The 15,984-nt window shown below is 36.1% G+C and overlaps 1 long non-coding RNA gene across 1 annotated transcript; it reads right to left on the reverse strand.

Moving 5' to 3' along the window:
* LOC124085039 (uncharacterized) lies at positions 1 to 15,984 on the reverse strand. The gene is made up of 3 exons (XR_006849318.2): positions 14,844 to 15,984; positions 14,262 to 14,470; positions 1 to 1,859 (listed from the first exon to the last, which is right to left on the reverse strand). It is a non-coding gene; the product is annotated as an uncharacterized LOC124085039 (long non-coding RNA).

The raw sequence follows: 15,984 nt of genomic DNA on the forward strand, positions 1-15,984 counted from the left end.
AACACATAACTCTTTTTTAAAAAGTTCATTTGAAACATACAGTTAGATAGAACATATTCTGGGATATTCAACAAATCTCAAAATTTAAAGGAATTAAAGTCAGCAATGTATGGTCTGAAAAAATGGAGTTAAACTAGAAATTAGTAGCAGAAAAATATCTACAAAATTACCAACAACTTGTAAAATAAGCAACAGACTTGTAAATAACCCACAGAGTCCAAGAAATCATAAGGGAAACTAGAAAGTGGAATGAAAATGAAAACACAATACATAGAAATCTGGAATGAAAACACATCTCCAGGTCCTGACAGTTTCACCGGAAAACTTACCAAATATTTACATAAGTATTTAACACCAATTTTGCATAGTTTCTTCCAGAAAATAGGAATAAATGGAAGAGAGGATACTTCCCAACTCATTTTATGAGATAGGCATTCCCACAATACCAGAACCAGAAAAATAAAACTATAGGCCAATAATTCTCATGAAGTTAGACACAAAATTCTTCAACAAAATGTTAGCAAAATGAATTAATGTATAAAATAATTCTATACTATGAAAATGTGGGCTTTATTTCAGATATTCAAGGGTTGATCAACATTCAAAAGCCAATCAGTATAATCCATTATATCAAAAGACTAAAGAAAAAAAACCCCACATGACCACATTAACTGATGTAGGAAAAAAGCACTGACAAAAAAAAAAAAAAAAGCCCATTCACAGCAAATTGGAAAAAAATTATTATTTTAAAAACCTACAGCTGGGTTGGGGATGTGGCTCAAGCGGTAGTGCACTCGCCTGGCATGCGAGGGGCCCGGGTTCGATCATCAGCACCACATACCAACAAAGATGTTGTGTCCGCTGAGAACTAAAAAATAAATATTAAAAAAAAATTCTCTCTCTCTCTAAAAAAAAAAAAAAACCTACAGCTAGCATCACATCTTTTTAGATTAGACCAAATACAACAGAATTTATGAATTGAAGGCTTCCATAATGTCAATAAACTGTAAACTGGCTGGACAGAACATGAGCAGGATTTTGCTTTTGCTTACAAGGTTAAGATAACCGGGGTGAAAATCCAGACAGAAATCCACAGGCCTGAAACCCAAGCACTGGACTGGTCTTGATGTTGTGTTTGAAATCGACAGCCTGTTCTGACCTATTCTTATTCCAAGTTAAGGCTGAAGAGGTACACTGACAATTGGTGCCAACAACCTTTGGAATAAGAAGTCACAAATAAAAGGAGCTGGAAGAGACAATCATAGTGTAAAAGCAGATACCATCACCAGCAGGTGGCAATAAAAACAGAAAAGACAAATAGACCACCTTGGCTGGCTCAGTAAGAGTGGCTATTATGGTATGAAATTAGGTGACCTGCCCCAGGGCTATGAAATTAGGAACATGCTACAGAGCTATAAAAGGGACAGGGCCTTGATACTATTAATTACTTAATCTTTCTGAACTTCGGTTTCTTCATCTGTAAAATGGAGAACAAGAAATAGTTCCTATGTAATAGAATTAGTGTATTGATTAAAAATGATGACATCCATAAAGGGCTAAAACAGTGCCTGGTATATGGTAAGTACTCAATGATTTTACAGATCATTATAGTCATTTTCCAGTTTTATAATTCATTCATCCATTTTTTTCATTCTTTCAATAAACATTTATTTAGCAGTTATGATGCTAGAAGCTGCAGTTTACTCTTCTATGTCTTCTTCATCCCCTTAGAAGCAACAAGAGCCCAGCACCAATTCCTCATATATTTATTTATGTTCTTCCATATATTTTATTTCTGTTCCATCATCAGGTCAGTTAAACAATGGGTTAAAAGTAGGCAGGATCCAGGAACCTCCAGGCTATTTATGGAAATAAAAGCAGAGATTTTTCTTCTTACATTAAAATAATAATATTTACTCATCATATAACAGATTTTAGCATGCCAACAATGATATAGAAATATACAAAAGTATAGAAATATACAAAATGATATAGAAATATACAAAAATATTGCAAAAGAAATATACAAAAAATAAAAGAGGAATAAATGGCTCATCACACAGGAAGCTGTGATATTAAATCAGTCATTTGCAAAGATAATACTTAACTGCAGAGATTCAGAAACAAATGAGATAAACTGTCAAAATGCATGAATTCATTACTATAAGTAGACTTTACATTATATAATGCGTTATTTAAAATAACATGATTTTCTCTTGATTGCTGAATATTTTTGGTAATTAAACATATGTATGTAGTAACTACCTATTAAAGTACCTCTAAATTTTAGTCTTGAAATTGTTGAGGGAGATAAGAGGTAGAAATAATGCATTACTCTGAGTTTAAATTCCATTTTTATTGCATTGATGGGAAGAAATTATTGGAGATTTATTAATGGGCACTGGTGTTAGATCTAGACTCTCTACCTCCTATTTCCAGATTTCTATTTCCCGCCCCCCTTGATTTCTAAGCTCCTCACCTTCCAACGGGGGAAAACATAAAGACCAGAGGTTCTCAGCCCTGACTATTCACTAGCATTACTGGGAGTGCTCGGAAAACACTAATATCCACACCTCACTCCCAACCAATTACATTAGAGTTGCTGAAGGGGAAGGAAGGCCATCAGTAGTTTTAAAAGCTTCTCAGAGAATTCTAAGGTGCATCCAGTATTGAAATTAGAGAATTGAAGGCTAGTGGAATTGAAAATCCCATATGTACTACAGTGCTTTGCAAGCCCGCTTCTCTCCTGAGATGGCTTTGAGCACCTACCCGTATAAGGCAGATCGCTAAGTGTCACATGTTATGATATCTTTTTGTGTATCCCCACCACCCTTTATTTGTACTTTTCTCGATATAATTCATGATCTACCTTGCTTTATTTTTTTGTACTTATATAAGCCATCTTTTAGAATATACCCTTCTTGGATGCATGAACTATTTTAGCACCCTTCATGGCAGTCATTTGCTAATCGCTTTGATTGCCCATCTTATAATTTAGTCTTGGAATGGCCCTGAATCCCATCTTTCCTACCTTCTCCTATTACACACCTCACCTCTGAACAGCATAGCCCTTCTCTTTCCCTATTTTCAGCTCTCACCTATTTTTGTTCTTCATGGAACTCCATTGACTTCATCCTCATTCTTTCAATGGTCTTATCCCCCAAATATTACCTGAACTTTATAATTCATCCTCTTCCTCCATGGTTCTTCCCTGATATTTTCACTTTTTCCACTTTTTCCTATCTCTTTGCTTAACTCCCTTATCCCATTACTTAACCACCTTTCTAAATTTGTCATAGAGGGTATTGGCCCTACTCTAAGTACTTTATTGCTGGTAAGAGGAACTGGGGTGTTAAGGAGCATAGTAGTCAAGTGAGAACTGAACCAGTTCATGGAGAAAGACATCAGTGTCCCATATTGGAAAATCAGGGTGGGGAGCAAATTGGGGAGAGACAATAAAGGCTATTATCAAAATGCCAAGTGGAGGGGGTAAGCCAAGAAGGATAGCCTGAAGGTTCATGGATCCAGCCAAGAGAAGACAAGTTAGTGTCAGGGACAGATAGAAATCATAAATGAAAAGATGCAGAGACTAGAACTCAGAGCATGACAAATGTATTATTTAAAACTTCCTACATTTACCAGCATTACACACACCTTTTTTCTGTACCCTATCCTAAGTTGTTCATCCTTAGGTATTCTCTCACTCTGCTCTCTACAGACCTTTATCATGAATGTCACTAGATCAGGACTTTATGGAGGGGAAAGAGGTGAAAATTGTTAAGATGGTGTTGTCCTTACAGTGGATGGTGGACTCATATATTAGTTTCTTATATGTGGTTTCTATTTCATGTCAGGGTGAAAATATCTGCCATAAGGAGGTAATACCAGGCATTGCAGGGGCTAGGCTGGACCAAGCAGACACGTTGAGAGGTGGAATTACACTTAATCAGAAGGGAAAATGCAAATTGTTGTGAAAAAAATCAGACGACTGTGCTCAACGGACAGCATCAAACATGAGACTGGAGGGAAGAGTATGTGGCCATAAAAAGGAGGAGGAGGCAAGGGATCAAAACCAAAAGGATTATAAATACTTCCTCAAAGCAGAATGATATCATGAAATAAATACTTGGTGTCTAGGTTGTGGCCAAAATATCAGAGAAGGATATTTGCATTTGCATTGAGTCTGAGACTCAGATGCTAGGAATACCCACTAATTTATAGATAGTCAGGTAATCTCCAGTAAGTCCCTCCTATTAGACAGGATAGGTCACTTCCCCATATGGGTTTTCCTGATGGAAGATGGAATTGGTCTCCAAGGAGTGTGAGTTTCCCATGAGTATCTTCCATCTGTGTCCCTCTTGTTGGAGAGAGTTGGAACTGGTTTTAGTGGTGGTGAGCAACATCAACCTTGTTCTTCATTTACTTGAGGCCACATAAAAGCTGGGTGTGTCCTTAGTGTGAAATAGCATTCACAGTGAAAAACAAGTCTGAGAAACAAGGGGTATGAGGCTTGTAGTTATGGAGGGTCTTAGGCTCTGTCACATGGATAGGTGTAAAATAGGAGAGTCAGGATACCTCCCATCAGAATCATTCCCCTGTTATTTGGTACTCACTGACCATGGCTTTGTAACACAATGTCTCCTGTGGTGCTTAAGAGGGTACATATTCCTGGGAAGCCTGAGCTCCTACACAGATGTGACCAGTTGCTGAGCACATAGTATTTCTGGATACTAACCAGAAAGAGGTAGTGGAAAAGCCATAAATAGCACAAAAGTGAGTATTCAGGAGAGATGAATTCAGAGAGCTTTTTTACATAAATCCAGTAGTTACTTTCTGGATCCCCGCTTATCTTTTCATTCTTGTCATCATTAAGGTACACAAAGATGTCACTATTACAGCCTCATGAGAAATATTGTACCTTTACCTAAGTAAATTCTGCTGGGTAAGAATGTCTGGATGCTGGAAACTAGTGACTTCTAGACTGTTTCAGAAGAGCTATCCATGCAGATAGCATTTCAGAGCAGGTTTGGTGGCAAGGTGTGGGGTCTTATGACTAAATCTGAAACCCGGAACTAGAATTTTCCCTCTGCATGTAAGCTAATCTGAAAGAAGACTAGCTCTTCCAGAGAATACATTTGAGAGAGCTATTCTCCAACCATTGAGTCACTCAAAAACGTGGCAGTTCCTTTTTCTCCTCAAGGCCAAAGACACTCAACTTGTAGCTGGGTCCTGCTTTCTTTTAGGTTTTCAGTGATGCATTTGGTTGACTGTGGCCAAAACAAGCAACAAATGATAATAAAGAGTTGAACAATTTTACAATTGTGGTAAAATTTACATACCAGGAAATGTATATTTGCATAGTGAAATGTATTAAGTGTAAGTGTACAAATAAATGAATTTTGATGAATGTATACACATACATAACTACCAACATGATCGAGGTATAGATATTTCTCTTACTGCAAAAAGTTCCTTATAAAGTTAATAATTCTCTTAATTAAAATTTTATGTAATACTATGTTATAGAGCAGCTTTAGCTTTACAGAAAAATAAGCAGAAATTGGAGTTTCCAGATCCTCTTACTCTGTTTTCCATTTTCTCTGTTAACATCTTGCACTAGTGTAGTGCACATTCTATAATAAAGCCAATGTGGATGCATTATAATTAACTAGGTCTATAGTTCACATTCAGGTGCTGTATATTTTGTGGGTTTTGAGAAGTGTTTAATCTCATGCACCTGCCATTTATAGTAGGTTTCACTCCCCTAAAAATCCCCAGTGGTTCACCTATTCACCCATCTTTTTCTCTCTCCCTGTGACCCTTGGCAACCACAGATCTTTTTACTGTATTCACAGTTTTGCCTTTTCTAGACTGTCAGATAGTTAGAATCATAGAGTGAACTTTTCAGATTGGCTTCTTTCACTTAGTGATATGCAGTTAAAGCTCTGTTTTGTGAGGTGTGGGTCATAATAATTCATTTCCTTTCATCACTGAATAATAATATTCCATTTTATGGTTATATCACAGTCACATTTATCCTTCACCTATTGAAGGACATCTTGGTTTTTTTCCAAGTTTTGGCAAACAGTTACAGACATTTGCATACAGGCTTTAGGGGGACATAAATTTTTAACTCATTGGAGTATGGTTGCTAGATCATATGTTTAGAATATGTTAAACTATATTTTAAAGTGGCTGTATTTTCTATTTTAACTAACGAAAAATGAGACTTTCTGTTGCTCTCTGTCTGCTCACCAGATCGTTGCCAGTGTTTTTGGATTTTAGCTGTTCTAGTAGGTGTGTAGAAGAATCATTGTTATCTAAATTTGTAATTCCTTAATTACATATAATGCTGAACATCTCTTCACATGCTTATTTGTCATCGGTGTTTTCTTTGGTGAGGTGTCCATTCAGGCCTTTTCCCCATTTTTCATTCAGGTTGTTTTTTCTTGTTCAGTTTTAAGAGTTCTATATCATTCTGGATACCCGACTTCGATCAGACAGGTGTTGTGCAAATATTCTTTTCTCTCAGTATGTGCCTTGTCATTTCACTGTCTGAAGCAGTATCTTTTACAAAACATGAGGTATTTTTATTTTTAAACTTTTAATAAAAGTTCAACTTATCAGTTTTTTTTCTTTTATGGATTTTGCTTTTGGCACTGTATCCGAAAAGTTATTACAAACCCAGAATCACTTAGATTTTCTTCTATATTATCATCTAGAAGTTTTATAGCTTTGAGTTTTATGTTTAGGTCCATGATTCATTTTGAGTTAACTTTTGTAAAAAGTATGGAAAAGGTCTATAATGATTTATTTTTGTTTTTGCACGTGGATATCCAGTATTCCAGTGCCACCTGTTGAAAGATTGTTCTTCATCAAATTACTCTTATTCCTTTGCAAAATATCAGTTTGGCTATAGCTATATGGATCTATTTCTATGTTCTCTATTCTTTAGGAATGCATTGAATTCAGAAGCAGAAAAAAATGACAGCTTGACAATGAGATGAGTCTGTCTTCCTATTCATGTGCATAGTGTCCTCTCTTGATCTAAATCTAATCTAACTGATCTTTCATCAGAGTTTTGTAGTTTTCCTACTATAGAACTTATGCATATTTTCTTAAACTATAGCTAAATATTTCCCCTTCAGGCACAAATGTAAATGGTTTTATGTATTTCAAGTTCCACTTCTTCATTTCTAGTTAGAATACAGTTGACTTCGTATATTAACCTATATCCTGCAAGGTTACTATAATCACTTATTAATTCCGGTTTTCATTGTTGATTTTTTGGGATTTCTCTACCAACAATCATGTCATCTGCCAACAAAGCCAGTTTTACTTTTTGCCTCCCAATCTGTAGACCTTTAAATTCATTTTCTTGTCTTGGCATTAACTGAGACTTCCAGGGCAATGTTAAATAGGAGTGATGAGGGCAGACATACTTGTCTTTTTCCTGATCTTAGTGGGAAAGCATCTAGCATCTCAACATTAAGTATGTTAGTTGTAGGGTTTTGTAGATATTCTATATTAAGTTGATGAAGTTCTCTCTGTTCCTAGTTTTTTTCATGGATGAGAGCTAGATTTTGTCAAACTATTTTTCTGCATCTGTTGATACAATCATGATTTTTCTTCTTTAGCTTGTTGATGTGATAAGTTACATTCATTGATTTAAAAATTAAACTAGACTTGTACAACTGGAATAAATCCTTCATGGTCATAGTGTACTTTTTATACATTCTTGGATTTGATTTGCTAATCTTTTGTTGAGGAGAACTGACTTTTAAGTGGCAGAAAAGCATAGATTACTTTATGATAATCCAAATGGGTTTAAGCAAAAAATTTTTATATTCTCTGCAGAGCAGAGCAATTAAACATAAATGCTAATTAGGGATTCATATACAAGAATATAAAGTATTATGATTGTGTTTAAATAATGATATCTAGGTATCTTGTGTTTGTCTCCTCTCTCTACCCTGCTGCTTTTTCTTCTGTTATGATACCCTCCTTTTTTCACTCTACCTCTCCAAATCACACTACCTTTTAGGAAACCACAGAGGGATTTCCAGTTTTTCATGGCAGCTTAAATAGAAGCATTTTTGTCTACTCATTTCTGCAAGGAAACAAAAATAATATTAAAGGACTAAAAATATATAACCACACACAAAAAAAATGGAGAGCATAAAAGAAAAACAATAGATAAGAGAACTGACAAAAAATAAACCTAAAAATAAAATTTGGAAAATGGAAAACAGATGGTAGAATCATAACTTACTAAATCTAAAAACCTACCAGCTTTACTGGCAAATACTTGAGTGTAAATTTCCTTGGACAAAGATATTTGCCTGCACAGTCACACCAACACCATCAGAATTAGGACATTACCATTAATACATTGCATTAATACATTTAACCCTTCTACCCATTTAAATCTCTTCAGTTGTCTCAAAACTTTCTTTTTTTTTTTTTAGTTGTAGTTGGACACAATACCTTTATTTATTTATTTTTACATGGTGCTGAGGATCAAATCCAGTGACCTACACGTGCGAGGCAAGTGCTCTATCACTGAGCCACAAACCCAGCCCTCAAAACTGTCTTTAATAACAAAAGGAGCAGTTCACAACCACATGTTGCATTTATTTGCCATGTATCTTTAATTTCCTCCAATCTGGTATACATTTTGGTCCCTTAGTAGTTCTTTAGTCTTTCCTTAGTTTTCATGACCTTGATAATTCTAAAAATAACAGCAATTATTTTGTAGAGTACCATTCAATTTGGCTTTTAAAAATGTTCCCCCATGATTAAATTCAGGTTATCAATCTTTGACAGGATTGTCACAGAGGTGGTAATATGTTCTTCTCATACAGGCTACCAGGTGATTCTGATTTCAAACTGTCCTGTTATTGGTAATACTATTTTTGGAAATTTGAGTAAGATGGTGTTTATCAGGCTTCTTCACTCTTTAAGCTTCTGTTTTTCCCCTTTGTAACTAACATTTTTTTATGATAACTACTGTTTTATATAAACATTCATGTCAATTGTAAATAGGGATAGTTTTACTACTTATCTTTGTCTTTCTTTTTCTTACGAGGTATAAAAATTAGAAATTGAATAAGAATTAGAAATTCTTTTGTCCTTGATTTTAGTGGGAAGGTATTTGGTGTTTCACTGTTAAAAAGAGTAACTGTAGGGTTACTCTTTATCAAATCAAGGAAATTCCTTTGTACACCTAGGTTAGCTAAGAATTTTGTCATGAATGGGTGTTAAATTTCCTCCAACACTGTTTCTTTGATTTGGAATATCCTTCCTAACTAATCTTTTTACAACCACCTCTTCTGTGAAGCTTTCTTCCTTCCCAGTCATGCCATATCTTCTCTCAGTTATGTTTTATGCCCATAGGTTCCATAAGTACAAATTAAATTGCAGGTAAAAAAAAATCACTACAAATTTTAAAATCCAGAAAATTTCTGAAAAATATTTTTGACAATTAATTTACTGGCAAAACCTGAAATGAGCTATTTATATGTATACTTATAATTTCAATTGATTCCAGAGTATATGAACATTCATTAATTTTGTTGCAGAAATATTAACAGGGTCCATTACAAAGTAAAAAGGCTTTGCTAATAATAGTATATAACATGGAGCACCTGGGGCCACAATTCAACAACCAGCTACTGTGATAGTTTTCATCCCACATATTCTTCTAGAACTTTGCAGAAATTCCTACCTATGATATGATTCCCAAATAAAACACAGGATGTTAACTTAAATTTAAATTTCACATTAAAAAAACAATTCTTAGTGTAAATATGTCCCAAATATTTCATGGAACACACTTATGCAAAAACAACAACAAAAAAAGGATAAGATTCATTTTGTATGTGATATTCAAATTCAACTGAGTGTTCCTTTTGGATCCCCATCGTCTAGATCTACTAATTTATGACAATTGGCAAGAAGAATAGCAACCAAAAGTGAATGCCTTGTGTTAAAAATGAAAATTCTTAGGAATGTACTATCACTTGAGTTGCCCACCCCATTAAAAAAAAAAAAATACCTACCTAAAGCATCAGGCTATCAAAAAAAAAAAAAAACCCTAAAAAAAAAAAACAAAAACAAAATCAGTCTCTGAAAACAGCTGGGTCAGACAGAAACAGTCTGGAGCATGAAACTACTTAAGCAGTTGAAACTGTTTTATAGGTATGCTACAGAGATCAAGTCAGCTGTCCTTAAGGAGTATATGAGATTGTAGCCATGTGAAAATTTACTTGTCAGCAGAACTTGTACAGATGAGCTCACTTTTAAAGAAAGTACTTGTAAGAATGTTTAAAATCTGAAGATCTGCTTTGCCAAATCAAGAAAACATGTAGATCAAAGATACTATCATAAAATGTAACTGCATGAAGCAAGAAAACTTAAAAGAGGGAGGGGATGGGAATCACAGAAGTGCTGAAAAGTTCATGATTGTTTTTGTCTTGAAAAATATTAATACAGATTGAGAAGAAAAGTGAACATCTGAAGTGATAAATATAGTCTAATTTGACTAATTCTCACTTTCTTATCTTCAATCTTGATCATTCCCATAAAAAACAAAAAAACAGGAATCTAATCCAAATTCTTAGCAGAGATTGAAGCTGTGGCAGTCTAACTGCATATGACTAAATCATTATTTTATATGCCAATATGGAATATATTTATATTTCATTTGTTATGAAATTATAAACACTAGAAATTAAATAAGTAATTATGGGAGGTGTATAAATGCATCTATATAGATAACTAATTACAAATAATCAAATTATGGAACCAGAAAAATCACCTGTCATGATATATATCCAATTTGTTCTGCTTTCCTGTTTTTAAAAGCTAACTTATTGCGTAAGATATAGATCTCCTAGAAGTGTTTCTGAGTACAGAATTCAATTGTAAGCCACTCCGTGGAGGAAAAAGAGATAGATCACCTATTAATGCAGTGAGAAAGGGATAAGGCCTACACCAATCAATTACACAGTAGTTCAGTACAGACAGCAGTAGCCACGGTGGGTGCTGAGTGGCGAAGTGCTTCCTGTGCCTCCAAGAATACTTTCTAGAACTTTGTCTAATCTGTTTCTAGAATACATACTCTGAATGTTTTAAAGGCTTCTCTGAGGTGCTTATCGCACTCTGACGGTTTTTTCTGAAACTCTGATTTCAGTTTGTCTCATTTAATTTTGCCCTACCCATTTCTTCTATAACCATTTCTGTTGCCCGAATAGTCTGGGGACACTTGGAGAAGTGTCCCCTTCACACCTCAATGATGAGGTGCCATCTCAGTGAAGGCAGGGCTTCCCTAAGGACACAGCAGGGACCAGAGAGGCCCTCAGAAAGTGTGGGATGAAAGGAGCAGGATGAAACTTCAGAGCAAAGGCTTATGCAGAAGCAGGTTAGAGATTGTCCTGCTTACCGCTCCTCTGCAGAACTCCAAAAGCTATTTCACATCTTCTACTCTCTTTTTTAAAGTTATTCTACTGAAATCTCAGTAAAAACAAATCCATCAAGCATGTCAGAGGGAAATAAACCCATACTTACCCAATTCTCCTCCTCCTCTGAGGCCTCCTGCTGCCTTCCCCTCTGCACACCCTCGGACCCCTGACCTATCTGAATTCCATTCCCATTTTGCTTCTAGTGTTTCAGTAGTGATGGCCCATCACTACTAAAAAGACAACATTTTTCTCATTTTATTTAATTTGTGGTGCTGGGGATTAAACACAGAGCCTGGTACCTGCTAGGCAAGTACTTTACCACTGAGGTGCATCCCCAGCCTCTTTCTCACTTTAATGGCTACTCAAGGGTACACTCTTTGAAGGCAGGAGCCATCCTTCCCTATATGTATTTTCTACAATACTTGAAATCAGACCAATTGCTTTGCACATAGGTAGTGGCTTAATACAATTTCTGAATTGCTAACATTTAAAAACACTAATTAGTATTGCATTAGTAATCTCAAAAATAAAAACAAAACAACACTGAACCACCTAAAGATCATCTTGCCTTGACAGCCCTTACACAGACTCCTTTAGAATGAGACTGAGGAGCAAAGTCAGGGAAGAGTACAATGGACTTCCGCCTCCTGGTTATCTGTTTGGCACCCTTCACCAGCATTAAATTAGCCATTAAAAAAATGAATGAGAGTCCCATTCAACATGTCAGACATATCAGGGGAAAGAACAAAATGAGATAATATTGACAAAATATGCCTCTCTTTTCTATGGAATTGTTCATTTGATCTTTATCCCAAACCTCCTTTGACATGATTAACCAAAGACTGAAAAATGGAAGATACGAGACACATGAAAGGTTATCTGATTATTTGATCCAATTTTTAGATGACATATATAATTGTGCATTCCCTACAGAAATATTTTCTAGAACTTTGCTAATCCATTTCTAGTAGACTTACTCTTAAGTGTTTTAAAGTCTTATTTCTGAGGAGATTATTCCAGTCAGGCATGTCTTAAATACCTGACAGTTTTTCTGAAACTTCTATTCCAATTTGTCTCATTTAAATTTTGCCCCATTATTCCTAGTTAGACCCTTTTTCCCATCACCATCATGTAGATGGTTTTCATGTTCCTTTTTAGGCATAATTTAACCATGCTTCACACATTAACTGGAGTAGACAGTATATGGTATAAATTACAGAAAACAGCGATGTGTGAAGACATTCTGTGGTGAATAAATTAAAGCATTAATTTCAGACACATCAAACTAACACTTTTTAAATTTGTGGTTCCTATAATTTTCAGACCTGTTTCTAAAGTCTCTGGAATGGGGGAATTAAATGGAAGAGATTAGTCTCAAACTTGTACCTTTATTTCATAGGCTGGAGATCAGCCATTCCCATGAATATTTAAAAGTGGAAGAATTTTTAAAAGCAAATTTAACATGGAGGCCCCTCACACAGATTTAAGGAGATGCTGGTATTCAGACAGACAGGTGAAAAAGATTGAGTTTAGCAACTCATCAGATATAATCACCACTAGTCTGGCAGTTAAGAGAGAATAAAGGATGTCAACTGGGAGAGGGTTTTATAACCCATTGTATATGTGCAAATAGCTACACTGAATCTGAATTGACTGAAGGACCTCTGAGAGTTCCTAACATGTGAAGGGAGGATTTTTTTTTTTTTAAAGGGGAATCTCAGGCTGGGGTTGTGACTCAGTGGTAGAGTGCTTGCATAGCACGTGTGTGAGGCACTGAGTTCTAGCCTCAGCACCACACAGAAAAATATAAAATAATTATGTCCATCTACAAATACAAAATTTTTTTAAAAGGGGGATCTCACTCAAATTTAACCATAATATGTGCAAAGGGAACACTTACCCAGCACAGGCTCTCCTGGGGATTTCTAATGTCCACAACTGACATAGGATTGCAAAATAACCATGGAACTAGCAAAACACACACAAACTTGCATCTTTTTGAGAAGTGAGATTTGACAAAGAAGCAAGTCTTTCTCTGCCCCTAATTTCACTTTTTTCCATAGTATTTATCAATGATCCTATATTTTTATTTATTTATTGCCCATCTCCTTCAGCCCCCTAAGCTTCACAAGAATAGAATCTTTGTTTTATTTTATCTTACTCACTCTCTGTCCCAAGGCCCTAGAGAACACAGCCTGACTCAAAGTAGGTAGTCAATAAATATTGGCTGAAGGAATGAATTCACTGATTTCTCTTCTTAAAGAATCAAACAGAAAGATATCATGCATACTTCTGTGCTAAAAAAAAAAGCTAGATAAAAATGTTGTAATACATTACTATGGGAATAAGTTCTTTAAACTCCTATAGGTAGGGTTTGAGATAGTACTGATCCTTAAAATATAAACAGGAAGCATATCAAGTCTGACAATGTTATTAAAGATGAGGCTCCATGAGGGTAGAGGTAGTGACTCATCTTTCTGTATTATATTAGCTGCTACTATTGGCCTGGGATGAGGTAATAAATAAGAGCCAACTGGAAGAGCTGACATAGACAAGCTAGCCTCTAAACTAAGCACTAAAACATATATTAATCCATTTACTCTTTATGATAATTCAATGTGGAAAATAAAATTATTATCTCTAGTCTCCAGATGATGAAAATAAGGCATAGAGAACGTATAATTGCCAGTTACCTGTACAATCTCTTAACTCTACCCACCGAGCCTTGACCTTCTCAGGAGCCACAGAACGTTTGTCTTTGTCAACAGAGGGCACTAAACGGGGCTTCAGGGTCATTACCTCAGGAAGACCCTTCCTGAACAGGTGGTGGTCCTCCATTGTTACTATCAGCAGGGAGCCCAGGGGTCAGCTTGACAGAGTTCCAACTGCATACCCAGACCACTGCAGAAGCTCCATGCTTCTGCAGACTGGCTTGGGGTCCTCACCTTCTGAAAAGTCTTTTGACACTAATAGGCTGTGTTCTTGTGGTAGCCACATATTTTCTTTTTCTGTAAAAGTATATTTTTATTTGTTCATTTTAGGTATACATGACAGTAGAGTGTATTTTGACATATTATACATACATGGAGTATAACTTATTCTAATTAGGATCCCATTCTTGCATTATGATGTGGAATTTCACTGGTTCCATATTCATATACAAACATAGGAAAGTTATGTCCTATTCATTCTACTGTCTTTTCTATTCCCATTCCCTCTCCCTTCCCTTCATTCCCCTTTGTCTAATCCACTGAATGTCTATTTTCTCCCCCCACCTTATTGTGTGTTAGTATCCACATATCAGAGAAAACATTCAACTTTTGTTTTTTGGGGATTGGCTTATTTCACTTAGCCTAGTGGTCTCCAGTTTCATCCACTTACCAGCAAATGCCATAATTTCATTCTTCTTTATGGCTGAGGAATATTCCATTGTGTATATATACCACATTTTATTTATCATTGCAGTTGGGACTGTAAATTGGTGCAAGCATTCTGGAACACAGTATGGAAATTCTTCAGAAAACTTGCAATGGAACCACCATTTGACCCAGTTATCCCTCTGCTTGGTGTATATCCAAAGAACTTACAATCAGCATACTATAGTGACACAGTTACATCAATATCTATAGTAGCTCAATTCACAATAGCTAAGCTATGGAACCAACCTAGGTGCCCTTCAACAAATGAATGAATAGCCACATGTTCTTCCAAGAGAACTGCATCTCAACCTTAAAGTAAGAGCAGGGCTTCACTCCTACTTCCATTATGGTCCATTTTCCCTCAGCCAAAAGCAGTGCCTGTTTTTTTGACCTGCTACTTCCTGTAGAAACCTCTTTTACCCCTTTTAATAGTTAAAATTTACATCATTGATGAGCTAACAATTTACATTAAATTTTCCTTGGATAAAACACTGACAGGGTAGTGTGTTACACAGACCCTAAATTGCCCCAAACTGAATATCAGAAAGCAATAAAGCTGGGTTTCTAATTCAGGAAGTCTGTCCAAACTATTATACCACCCTGCTTCAAAAGAGATAGAGGAGTGCTGGGAGCCATTAGCCAAGTAGGTATGACAATTTCCTTGCCAGCGTACCCCATGTTGCTTAGTGGAAGGACTCATGGAAATAGGACATTTTGCAGTGACATTGTGCCGCAGTCTGGCTGGGCACACAATCACGAGCCACCACACAGCTTGTAGATTCAAACAGCAACTCTTTATTCCCGAACTCACACCAGCCGGCTACAATCACGTTCTGGGGAAATCCACGTTCTCTGCCCAAATCCACCTCCACTGGGCTTCTGTCTCCAAAATATACTGTCTGAATCCCGTGAGAACTCAAGGGGAACTCAGGCAGCAAGATACGCCCTATTCCCAGCAGGAATAATCTTAAACCTTAAACCTGGAACCTAAACCGGGAACGCCCTAATCCGCCTTGGTCCTTGAACAAGGTCACCTACATTCAATGTCACTGCAACATGGGGTACGCTGGCAAGGAAATTGTCATACCTACTTGGCTAATGGC

Source organism: Marmota monax, unplaced genomic scaffold (assembly GCF_021218885.2).
Source record: "Marmota monax isolate L192 unplaced genomic scaffold, Marmota_monax_Labrador192_F-V1.1 WCK01_AAM20220418_F8-fsc00090, whole genome shotgun sequence".
NCBI classification, from domain to species: domain Eukaryota; kingdom Metazoa; phylum Chordata; class Mammalia; order Rodentia; family Sciuridae; genus Marmota; species Marmota monax.